The 10,431-nt window shown below is 34.9% G+C and overlaps 1 protein-coding gene across 1 annotated transcript in view; it reads left to right on the top strand.

Annotated features, from left to right (window-relative positions):
* The first annotated feature begins 703 nt into the window (after positions 1 to 703).
* The window catches only part of LOC141392783 (uncharacterized), a 384,189-nt gene continuing 374,461 nt past the window's right edge, over positions 704 to 10,431 (top strand). Inside the window, exon 1 of the mRNA XM_073965749.1 lies at positions 704 to 1,597. The gene's annotated coding sequence lies outside the window, so the exon portion shown is untranslated. The remainder of the gene's footprint in view (positions 1,598 to 10,431) is intronic.

Raw genomic sequence — 10,431 nt, 5'->3', positions numbered from 1 at the left:
GCATTTAAATTCACCACGGCATAGATACATTGGAAAACTGTTATACTTTATCTTAGTTATCTAAAAAAGATATAGAAACAACCTGTTGCTTCTTGTGCCTACGTCACAAACTGTTTACCCAAGGGTTGTTTCTCAACTAACTCTCAATTTCATTCTCTCTCAAATTGGTATCATTTAATAAGGATTCAGTAGTTGTGTGAGCATAACCTACATTACATGAGAATAACAGCAATATTCACCACTCTCATGTGTTGAATTAACCCCTGTTCTCAGTGTTCCTTCTTTTATTATTGTTACTCTCTTTCTCTTCTTCTCTCTCGGTTTTTGAACATATTTCATTCTCTGAGTAGTGTAAGAGAATAACAACATAACTTTTAGCCGATGTATAGCTATGCATGGTAATTTATAATTCATCCAAGCCAAATCCATGGTATGCCGCCATGCACAATCACAGCACAATGTCCTGGCACGAAGACAACAACGACAGCAAAACTTACCACAAAACTCTGTGTTCAGTTTTTGCCTCGTCGTCGCATGTTTGCCATGTAGGGATATCTAAGGATAATGGGGACACTAAGGTAAGTCTTGGAAAAAGGCGCGGGATGAAGAGGGAAATATATTTGTGTGTGTGGGGGGAATGAAAGCGAAGTTGGAAAACGACTTGCATTACGAACAATCACAGACTGACGTAGTAAAAATATTTAGTTGATAATTTGCTCTAACGGCAAACGAACGTGTGTTGTGAGTTTATCGTGAAAAAGGTGGAATAAGCTTGAAGATTTTTTTTCGAAAAATAATGCAAATGAAAAGGGGGAAAGAAAGGAGGAAATAAAAAATAAAGTTGAAAATATTACAAAAATATTTAGTAGTCATTTTACAAATTGTTGAAAAATTCCATCACTCAAACCTCAATATGTGTTAAATATCCTGTGAGGCGAAAACGATGTATCAACCTAAAAAACGAGAGAAAAAATACTCGGTCAACTAAAAGAAAAAAGTTTGTTAACCTCTATGCCAACCAGAAGTTGGGGGGCAAATATTTCCCTTGAATTTCAATTGAAAATTCTATTTTCCGATTATGTGAGTTTACGTGAGTGAGTGTATACATGTGTGTGTTGCGGATGATATATAGAAAAGCGTTGGTTCGTGTTTGTGTAGCGTTGTGTGCCTAATACCTTGCATTTTGTGCACACACAAAAAAATCCACTAAGCCCTACTGCTACTATCGTGGAAAAGCAAATCTCGTTCATATTTTCGTTGTTGTTGTGGCTGTTCATAACGTTAGCAAATGCATTTTCATTTCCTTTTTTGGCATAACCTTTTGTATTCGTCCTTTGAACATCACTAAGCTTTGCTACATATGAATGTTGAAGTATAAAGAAATACCTCACGTGTGTGTATTCGTGTGTGTTTGTGTTAACTAGTATTTGTCAGCTTTAGCATGTCATGATTTTAATGATGATTAATTGTTTCAAAGTTCAAACATTTGACTAAAGTCACCAGCAGCACATGTCGCCCGTCTTATGACCATTGTGTTTTTGAAAGCTGTCATTAATTCGAAGGAATATTGGAAATTGAATTTTTGCCTCCGCCAAAGGTAAGTAATTATGTGATAGTAGGTAGATAGGTAGGTGTTAATATTCGACAGTTTAATTTTTTCAATGGAAATAGAAACTCGGAGAAAAAGAGAGAAGAAGAACTGGCGTAAATTTTTCGAAAACTTCATGGCATCACTTTCAACAGGTCAAAAAGTTTTTTGTTATTTTGTTTTATATTATGCGTCATTAAATTTGTCTACTCTATTAGAGAATGGAAATCAGTGAGTTACGATAAAACTCAATGCAAAACATGACAGACTAATGGAGAGTAGGAAAAACAAGTTCTTGGCTATTATTATTAAGGGACGTATGATTGACGTTTGACTGTCTGTTATGTCATCTGAAAGAGGAGAATGATAATAAATAAACAGCCATCATTGTGAATTATGAAATTAGTTAGAAATACAATAATTATATGAATCAATGGGTGAGGTAAATGTGGAAAAAATAAAGTTAATGGGAAAAAGGAAACAACATTTAATTCCCATATCATTGAACTAAATATAGGATTGAGCAGTATTCTTTGATATAAAAGTAGTTAGTAAGAATTTTCTTACAGAAATCTTTGTCAATAGACGGTTTTTGAATTTGTGTTTCTTAAAGAATCCACTACAAGCGTGGATTTTAAAAGGTATACTTCTACAAGGAGCTATAAGCGTGGATTTTTAAGAAATATTTTTTAAGGAGTTGTTAGCGCGTTTTCAGGTATATTTTTTCAAAGCGTAGATTTTATAAGGAATATTTTTTCAAAGGGCTTTAAGTGTGGATTTTTAAGGAATAATTTTTCAAAGGGCTATAAGCGTGGATTTTTTAAGGAATATTTTTTTCAAAGGGCTTTAAGTGTGGATTTTAAAGGAATATTTTTTCAAAGGGCTATAAGCGTGGATTTTTAAGGAATATTTTTTTCGAAGGGCTTTAAGTTTGGATTTTAAGGAATATTTTTTCAAAGGGCTATAAGCGTCGATTTTTAAGGAATATTTTTTAAAGAGCTATAAACGTAGACTTTTTAAGATATACTTTTTCATAGAGCTATAAACATAGATTTTTTTAAGGAATACTTTTTCAAGGAGCTATAAGCGTGGGCTTTTAAGGAATATTTTTTAAAGTGCTATAAACGTAGACTTTTTAAGATATACTTTTTCATAGAGCTATAAACATAGATTTTTTTAAGGAATACTTTTTCAAAGAGCTATAAGCGTGGGCTTTTAAGGAATATCTTTTCAAAGATTTAAACTCGTGGATTTTTTTTAAAGAGCTATAAGCATGGATTTTTTTAAAGAATATTTCTGCAAGGAGATACAAACGTGGATATTCCAAGGAATATTTTTCCAAAGAGCTATAAGCGTGGATTTTTTAAGGAATAATTTTTGCAAAGAGCTATATGCGTGGATTTTTTTCAAAGAGCTAGAAGCGTGTATTTTTTAAGGATTTTTTTTAAACGAGCTATAAGCGTGGATTTTTAAGGATTTTTTTTCAAAGAGCTAGAAGCGTGTATTTTTTAAGGATTTTTTTTTAAACGAGCTATAAGCGTGGATTTTTAAGGATTTTTTTTCAAAGAGCTAGAAGCGTGTATTTTTTAAGGATTTTTTTTAAACGAGCTATAAGCGTGGATTTTTAAGGATTTTTTTTTCAAAGAGCTAGAAGCGTGTATTTTTTAAGGATTTTTTTTTTAAACGAGCTATAAGCGTGGATTTTTAAGGATTTTTTTTCAAAGAGCTATAAGCGTGGATTTTTTAAGGATTTTTTTCAAAGAGCTATAAGCGTGGATTTTTTAAAGAATATTTTTTTTTAAGAGCTATAAGCGTGGATTTTTTAAAGAATATTTTTTTAAAGAGCTACAAGCGTGGATTTGTTTAGGTTTATTTTATCAAAGAGCTACAAGCGTGGATTTGTTTAGGTTTATTTTATCAAAGAGCTACAAGCGTGGATTTTTTAAAGAATATTTTTTCAAAGAGCTACAAGCATGGATTTGTTTAGGTTTATTTTATCAAAGAGCTACAAGCATGGATTTTTTTAGGTTTATTTTATCAAAGAGCTATAAGCGTGGATTTTTTTAGGTTTATTTTATCAAAGAACTATAAGCGTGGATTTTTCAAGAAATATTTTATGCAAGAAGCTATAAGCGTGGATTTTTTAGGTTTATTTTATCAAAGAACTATAAGCGTGGATTTTTAAAGAAAGATTTTTGGCAAGGAGCTATTAGCGTGGATGTTTTAAGAAAGATTTTTGGCAAGGAGCTATTAGCGTGGATGTTTTAAGAAAGATTTTTGGCAAGGAGTTATTAGCGGGGATGTTTAAGAAATATTTTTGCAAGGAGCTATAAGCGTGGATTTTTTAAGATTTTTTTTTCACAGAGCTATGAGCGTGGATTTTTTAAGGATTTTTTTTTCAAAGAGCTATAAGCGTGGATTTTTTAAGATTTTTTTTCAAAGAGCTATAAGCGTGGATTTTTAAGGATGTTTTTTCAAAGAGCTATAAGCGTGGATTTTTAAGGATTTTTTTTCAAAGAGCTATAAGCGTGGATTTTTAAGGATTTTTTTTCAAAGAGCTATAAGCGTGGATTTTTAAGGATTTTTTTCAATGAGCTGTAAGCGTGGATTTTTAAGGATTTTTTTTCAAAGAGCTGTAAGCGTGGATTTTTAAGGATTTTTTTTCAAAGAGCTATAAGCGTGGATTTTTAAGGATTGTTTTTCAAAGAGCTATAAGCGTTGATTTTTTAAGAATTATGTTTTCAACGAGCTATCATCGTGGAATTTTCAAAGAATATTTTTTCAAAGAGCTATAAGCGCGGATATTTTAATGAATATTTTTCCAAAGAGCTATAAGGGAGGATTTTTAAGGAATATATTTTCCAAGGAGCCATAAGCGTGGATTTTTAAGGAATATTTTTTCCAAGGAGCCATAAGCGTGGATTTTTAAGGAATATTTTTTCCAAGTAGCCATAAACGTGGATTTTTAAGGAATATTTTTTCCAAGTAGCCATAAGCGTGTAATTTTTAAGTAATATTTGTTTCAAGGAGCCATTAGCGTGGAATTTTTAAGTAATATTTGTTTCAAGGAGTCATAAGCGTGATTTTTTTAAGAATAATTTTTTGCAAGGAACTATAAGCGTGGATTTTTTAAGAAACATTTTAAAAGGAGCTGTAAGCGTGGATTTGTTTTAAGAAATATTTTAAAAGGAGCTATAAGCGTGGATTTGTTTTAAGAATTAATTTTTGTGGGGAGCTATAAGCGTGGATTTGTTTTAAGAATTAATTTTTGTGGGGAGCTATAAGCGTGGATTTGTTTTAAGAATTAATTTTTGTGGGGAGCTATAAGCGTGGATTTGTTTTAAGAATTAATTTTTGTGGGGAGCTATAAGCGTGGATTTGTTTTAAGAATTAATTTTTGTAGGGAGCTATAAGCGTGGATTTGTTTTAAGAATTAATTTTTGTGGGGAGCTATAAGCGTGGATTTGTTTTAAGAATTAATTTTTGTGAGGAGCTATAAGCGTGGATTTGTTTTAAGAATTAATTTTTGTGGGGAGCTATAAGCGTGGATTTGTTTTAAGAATTAATTTTTGTGGGGAGCTATAAGCGTGGATTTGTTTTAAGAATTAATTTTTGTGGGGAGCTATAAGCGTGGATTTGTTTTAAGAATTAATTTTTGTGGGGAGCTATAAGCGTGGATTTGTTTTAAGAATTAATTTTTGTGGGGAGCTATAAGCGTGGATTTGTTTTAAGAATTAATTTTTGTGGGGAGCTATAAGCGTGGATATGTTTTAAGAATTAATTTTTGTGGGGAGCTATAAGCGTGGATATGTTTTAAGAATTAATTTTTGTGGGGAGCTATAAGCGTTCGTTTTTTAAGAATTATTTTTTCAAAGAGCTATCATCGTGGATTTTTCAAGGAATTCTCTTCTTCACTCTTCTTAAGGATCTACCTGAGTGGATTTGTTAAAGATATTTTTAAGGAATAACCGGAGTACATTGTTAAAGATCATTTCAAGGATTTTTTCATATATTTTTTCGAGGTTCCGGAGATATCACCCTTCCTTTGGAAACTCCCTTTTCACTCTGGGGACTTTCTAGTTCGTGAATACCACGTATTACTGACAAAAACACATACAGCTGGTAACCCTACAAGGCCGCATGACAGTTCTTTAGACATCCTTCAGCAACATTGCATGACTGATTGTATCAAAGGCTTTAGTCGAGTCCAATGCTGTACTGTAAAACGACCTGTTATGTTTGAAATGTCAACTAATATGTGCGGAAATGGTATGCAGTACTGTTGTGGTACTATGTTGCCGAAATAACCTGTATTGCGGAGGAGCAACGCCTCAAAAATTCTCGCTACTGCTGGCATACTTTCCTGACTTCAGTAGCAGGACCACGCTGTCCATTTTTCAGGATTCAGAAACGACTAGGGTGTTTAACTTTGCTCAGATACCCAACTCCTGGTTCATCTAACTGCTGTAGCATCACCATTGAAATTCCGCTACTGGTGACAGAAGTGAGGTGGGCTGGCATCCTAACCTATGTTCAGTAGCGGCCCTACTCTTCCTATTTGTCTGGCTTTCGAAACAAGTAGGTGTTTAGCGATAAATTTAGGACTATACTCGGATAATCGACTACTGATTCAACCAGCTGCTTTAACATCACCAGTGAAATTCTGTTAGGAAGGGATCCCACTTATTTTCGCTCGGTCGCAATGGGAGTGATAAATAAAACATGACAGAAGTCCAATCGCCCTTCTTCACAGTGTTCGATACCGTCTTAAGAATTGTCCACAATTTACTACTGCCGGTTACAATGTTACAGTACCTGAGATTTTCTTATCACTTCTTCCGTTTGTGTTCACCGACTTACCCATTGGCTACCAATGTCAGCTATCTGACATTTGGGTCGCTAGGCTTCGTACGGGGAAGCTCATTACGTTCATTTCCTATGCCTCAGCTTAGAAATTAAGATTTATTTCACCTATTCGACCATCAGAGATATGATGAGCTGCTGCTGCGGTGATGAAGTCTTGGAAATTCCTACCTGCTATACGAGGAATTGGGTAGTTGGTTGGTAAATTCTCTGTAGCATTGCCAATTGGCTTTCCCATGGATACAGAAAGTGCGCCCTTCAGAGATTTTGAAGTGGGATGAAGATGAGGGTATGGAGAGGGTCCTATCCAAAGGAAAATAACGCATTGCCAAGTCACACAGTCTACTCTTATCTGGGTGGGAGGGAGGTTCGTCGCTGGATGAGCATACCTCAATAGTCATATGAATCCTAAAATTACCTAGAACCTGCTGCTTATCGCCTTCTAACAGTGGCCTGATGTCGGACGAATAACGCGGAAGATAATTGTTAATCGGCGGTATATACACATCTATCAGTTCTGGGCGTTTCCACACTTGACCTCTAGCCCACCCTACATACCCAATAAGTATGGGTCACTAGAGTCAAGCACAGCAGAGAAACCCTGATGTCTTCAATCTGAAGAATTATTAAGTTTATATATAAAGTTTCTACAACTTGAGGTAGATTAAGCAGTATCAGTCTATGCGGAAGGTACCTCTCGTTGTTTTTACTTTTTTATGCAAATAGAGCATTTCCGATCCACTCGTTGGTAAATCCAGGAATATGAACGAGTGGACCCAAAATGGTCCTTATTGCATCCTTGAGTTGAGGTTCATAATTTTCGAAATAAAGACCAGAATGTTACAACTTTTGAGGAGGGGATAATAATGTCCGAGATAAAGCCCAGAACCTAAAAAAACTACTACAACAACAATCCAAGAGAGTCCTATTTTTATTAATTTAAAACAGCAAAGAACCTTAAAGTTTCTAATCTTAACTACCATAAAATTCATACTGTACATAGAGTAAATGAAAAATAAAGTATTCCCTTATCTTATTCATGATTTCTCTTTCAGTCGCCCACTACAGCTTCCATTAGCTTTTGTGTATTTAAGCCATTACTAACTACGAAATATAGTTTTCTACAATGTTATGGCACTAAGTATTTGTCTGTCAATATCTGAATTAAACTTCCATTATCTATTCGTTTTTGTTGTTGTAGCTTTGCTATGGACTTCTTTTATGTTGTTTTTATTTCACAACTAAAGCTGCAGAACAGAAACTTCACCGGAAAAAAGACAGAGAAAAATGGGGGAGAATAAAAAAAAAGAAGTAACAACCAACATTTGTATGCAGTCCATGTTCTTAGAATCACAACAGAAGCAACAGGGGCTTCAACGGGCAACACTGGACTGCCTTTCTGCCTTTATTATGTTGTTTTTGTTGTTGCTGAAAGTAACCATAGCCAACGACGGTTTGTCCTGTATATGTATGTAAACCTTAACCGGCAACCAATGAACATTTTAACTTTAGTCGAAGAAGGCTTAAAACTTTAATCATACAATAAAATTATTTTTCTTACTTACTTACTTACTTACTTACTTAGCTGGCCCATTACAGAACATTTGTTCTATAGGCCGAACTAAGAAGAGATCTCCATTCCTCTCTATTTGTTGCTTTGCTCTCTGGAATACCGCGCCTTTTCATTATTATTTTTCTACTATCTAGAAATGAAGGTTGGGCTTGCCGTAGTTGGGGGAGGGTGGGAACGTTGATGCAAAGTTAAGAGTGAAACTGCAGGGAAAGCCTTTGAAATTATTCTTTTGAACCTACCATTGATTCTATAGTGCTGGAGTACGCAATAAAAAGAAATAATTCCATTGAATTATATCTATTTACGTTAGGGTGAATCACGGAGACCCAGTGTAAAATCGACCAGTAAGAACGGAGTTAAGTTCGACCGGGCTGAACTTTTTATACCCTTCAGCACAATTTGTATTGAAGTAAAATGGAACAATTCGTTTCCTTTCGTTTATGAAGAAGTCTAAATACAAAATTTCGGCAATTTCAAAATACCGAGGTACCGTTCATATCAAAACTTCGATCTGTACCGACAAATTTCTGGCGGAATGTTGGAATGTTTTTAGACTCAAAGAAGACTAATTAACAAAGTTCGAAATATCGGAAATACCAAAAATCAAGATGTACGCTTCTATAGGGATATAGGAAGACGTCGACCTATACTAATAATTATCTTCTGGAATATTTTATAACCCCATGGAAGACTAAATGAAAAGTTTCAGTAATTTCAATGGGATATTAACGTCACAACCCTCAGAATTACGAAAATCGGAAGGTACCATTCTATGGGGGCTATATCGAAACGTGGACTAAATACCAAATTTGTGGCCACAAGGGAAATATATTGTACCCCCAACAAAGACTAAATAACAACTGTCACTCCTTTCGGTGGAATGTTGAGGCCACAACAATATCGAAATTCGGCTTGTACCGTTCTATGGGGGCTATACGAAGTTGTGGACCTATACCGACAAAATTCTGGGGGAACGCTTTACACCTCGAGCGAAGACTAAGTACGAATATTCAGCCATTTCAGATGAATATTGAGGCCATAACTTTTAAAATACCAAAAATCGCAAGGTATAGTTCTATGGGGGCTATATGAAGGCGTGGATCTATACCGACCGATATGTAAAGTTTTATAACCCAAGTGAAGACTACATACCAAATTTCAACAGTTTCGGTGGAATATTGGTGCCACAAACTTCAAAATACCGGAAATTGCTAGATGTATCTGGATTTCAACAGATGGACGGACGGTCATTGTTATATCGACTTAGAATTTTTACCCTGATCAAGAATATACATACTTTATAGGGTCTCCGATGGGTCAGAAACGGAATTACAAAAAAATAAAAAATAAGGATTGCAGGACTAAAAAATTGGTGGGCACGGGCTTTGTTCACCTTGTATATACGTGATAGTTCACTTTGTAAAGTCACTTATAAGGCCGACTTATAACGATTGCTGCCCTTTATAAATCACAGATACGTATACATTAGGGTTATAACATCTTTGCAATTTTTGCAAATATCAAAAATAACACCGCATAGCCGTCACAGTGGATCCACTTGTATGGAGAAAGTGGCCAAAAATATTTAGGGTGTAAAAATCAAGTCAATGGCCGGTTACAGCTTTGTGCTGCTGCGAGGAGTGTTTTAACAAAACCATGAGTGTAACATTCTCCCCCCTTTCCAATCTGGAGGGGTACACGGTAAGATTTGTTTTATGCTGTTAATATAAAATTACACGAACAAAGGTCCCGATTATCTTATGGTGCAAAAATTTGTGGTGGAAAATTTAGCGGATAAAAAAAATTGGTAAAATTTTTAATATAGATCTTATAGCGTTCTTCCTGGAAGGCACGTACCGCAAGAAAAATTTGGAAGAAGATTTCTTCATCTTGCCACTGATGTCTATTATGTTAATGTACGTGGTCAGATAACAGAGTTATACGCTAATATATCCCTAGAAACCCTTTTCTAGGGCAGCTTTAGTCAGCGTCCCACCACTTATAATCTTAAACCCATAAACTACTTTGGAAAATTATTCCCGAGGTGGGCGCTGGTGGGTATCATGCCTAAAACCATAGGTCAAATTTAAGTATATGATCGAATTGGCATTACACTTTGATACGAAAAATGTCTGTCTGGCTTGTGCGCACGATAACTCTCGAACAGTTCAACCGATTCGAAACTATATAGTAATATAATAGTAATAATATAGAAATATTTTGTCCAAACTAAGTTTAGGTTCGAAGATGGGCCATATCGGTCCACTCTTTCTGGTACCTCCCTCACAAAAGTTCAAAATTTTTCTGTAAAATGGTCTGAACGATAACTCTCGATTTGGTCAAAACATTGCACATCGCATTATTTCTTTCAGATATAGATCTGGTTCGAATATGAACTATATCTGTC

This window comes from Musca autumnalis, unplaced genomic scaffold (assembly GCF_047663935.1).
Source record: "Musca autumnalis isolate F117 unplaced genomic scaffold, ASM4766393v1 scaffold_2, whole genome shotgun sequence".
Classification (NCBI taxonomy): domain Eukaryota; kingdom Metazoa; phylum Arthropoda; class Insecta; order Diptera; family Muscidae; genus Musca; species Musca autumnalis.
This window is presented reverse-complemented; position numbering and strand designations above follow the sequence as displayed.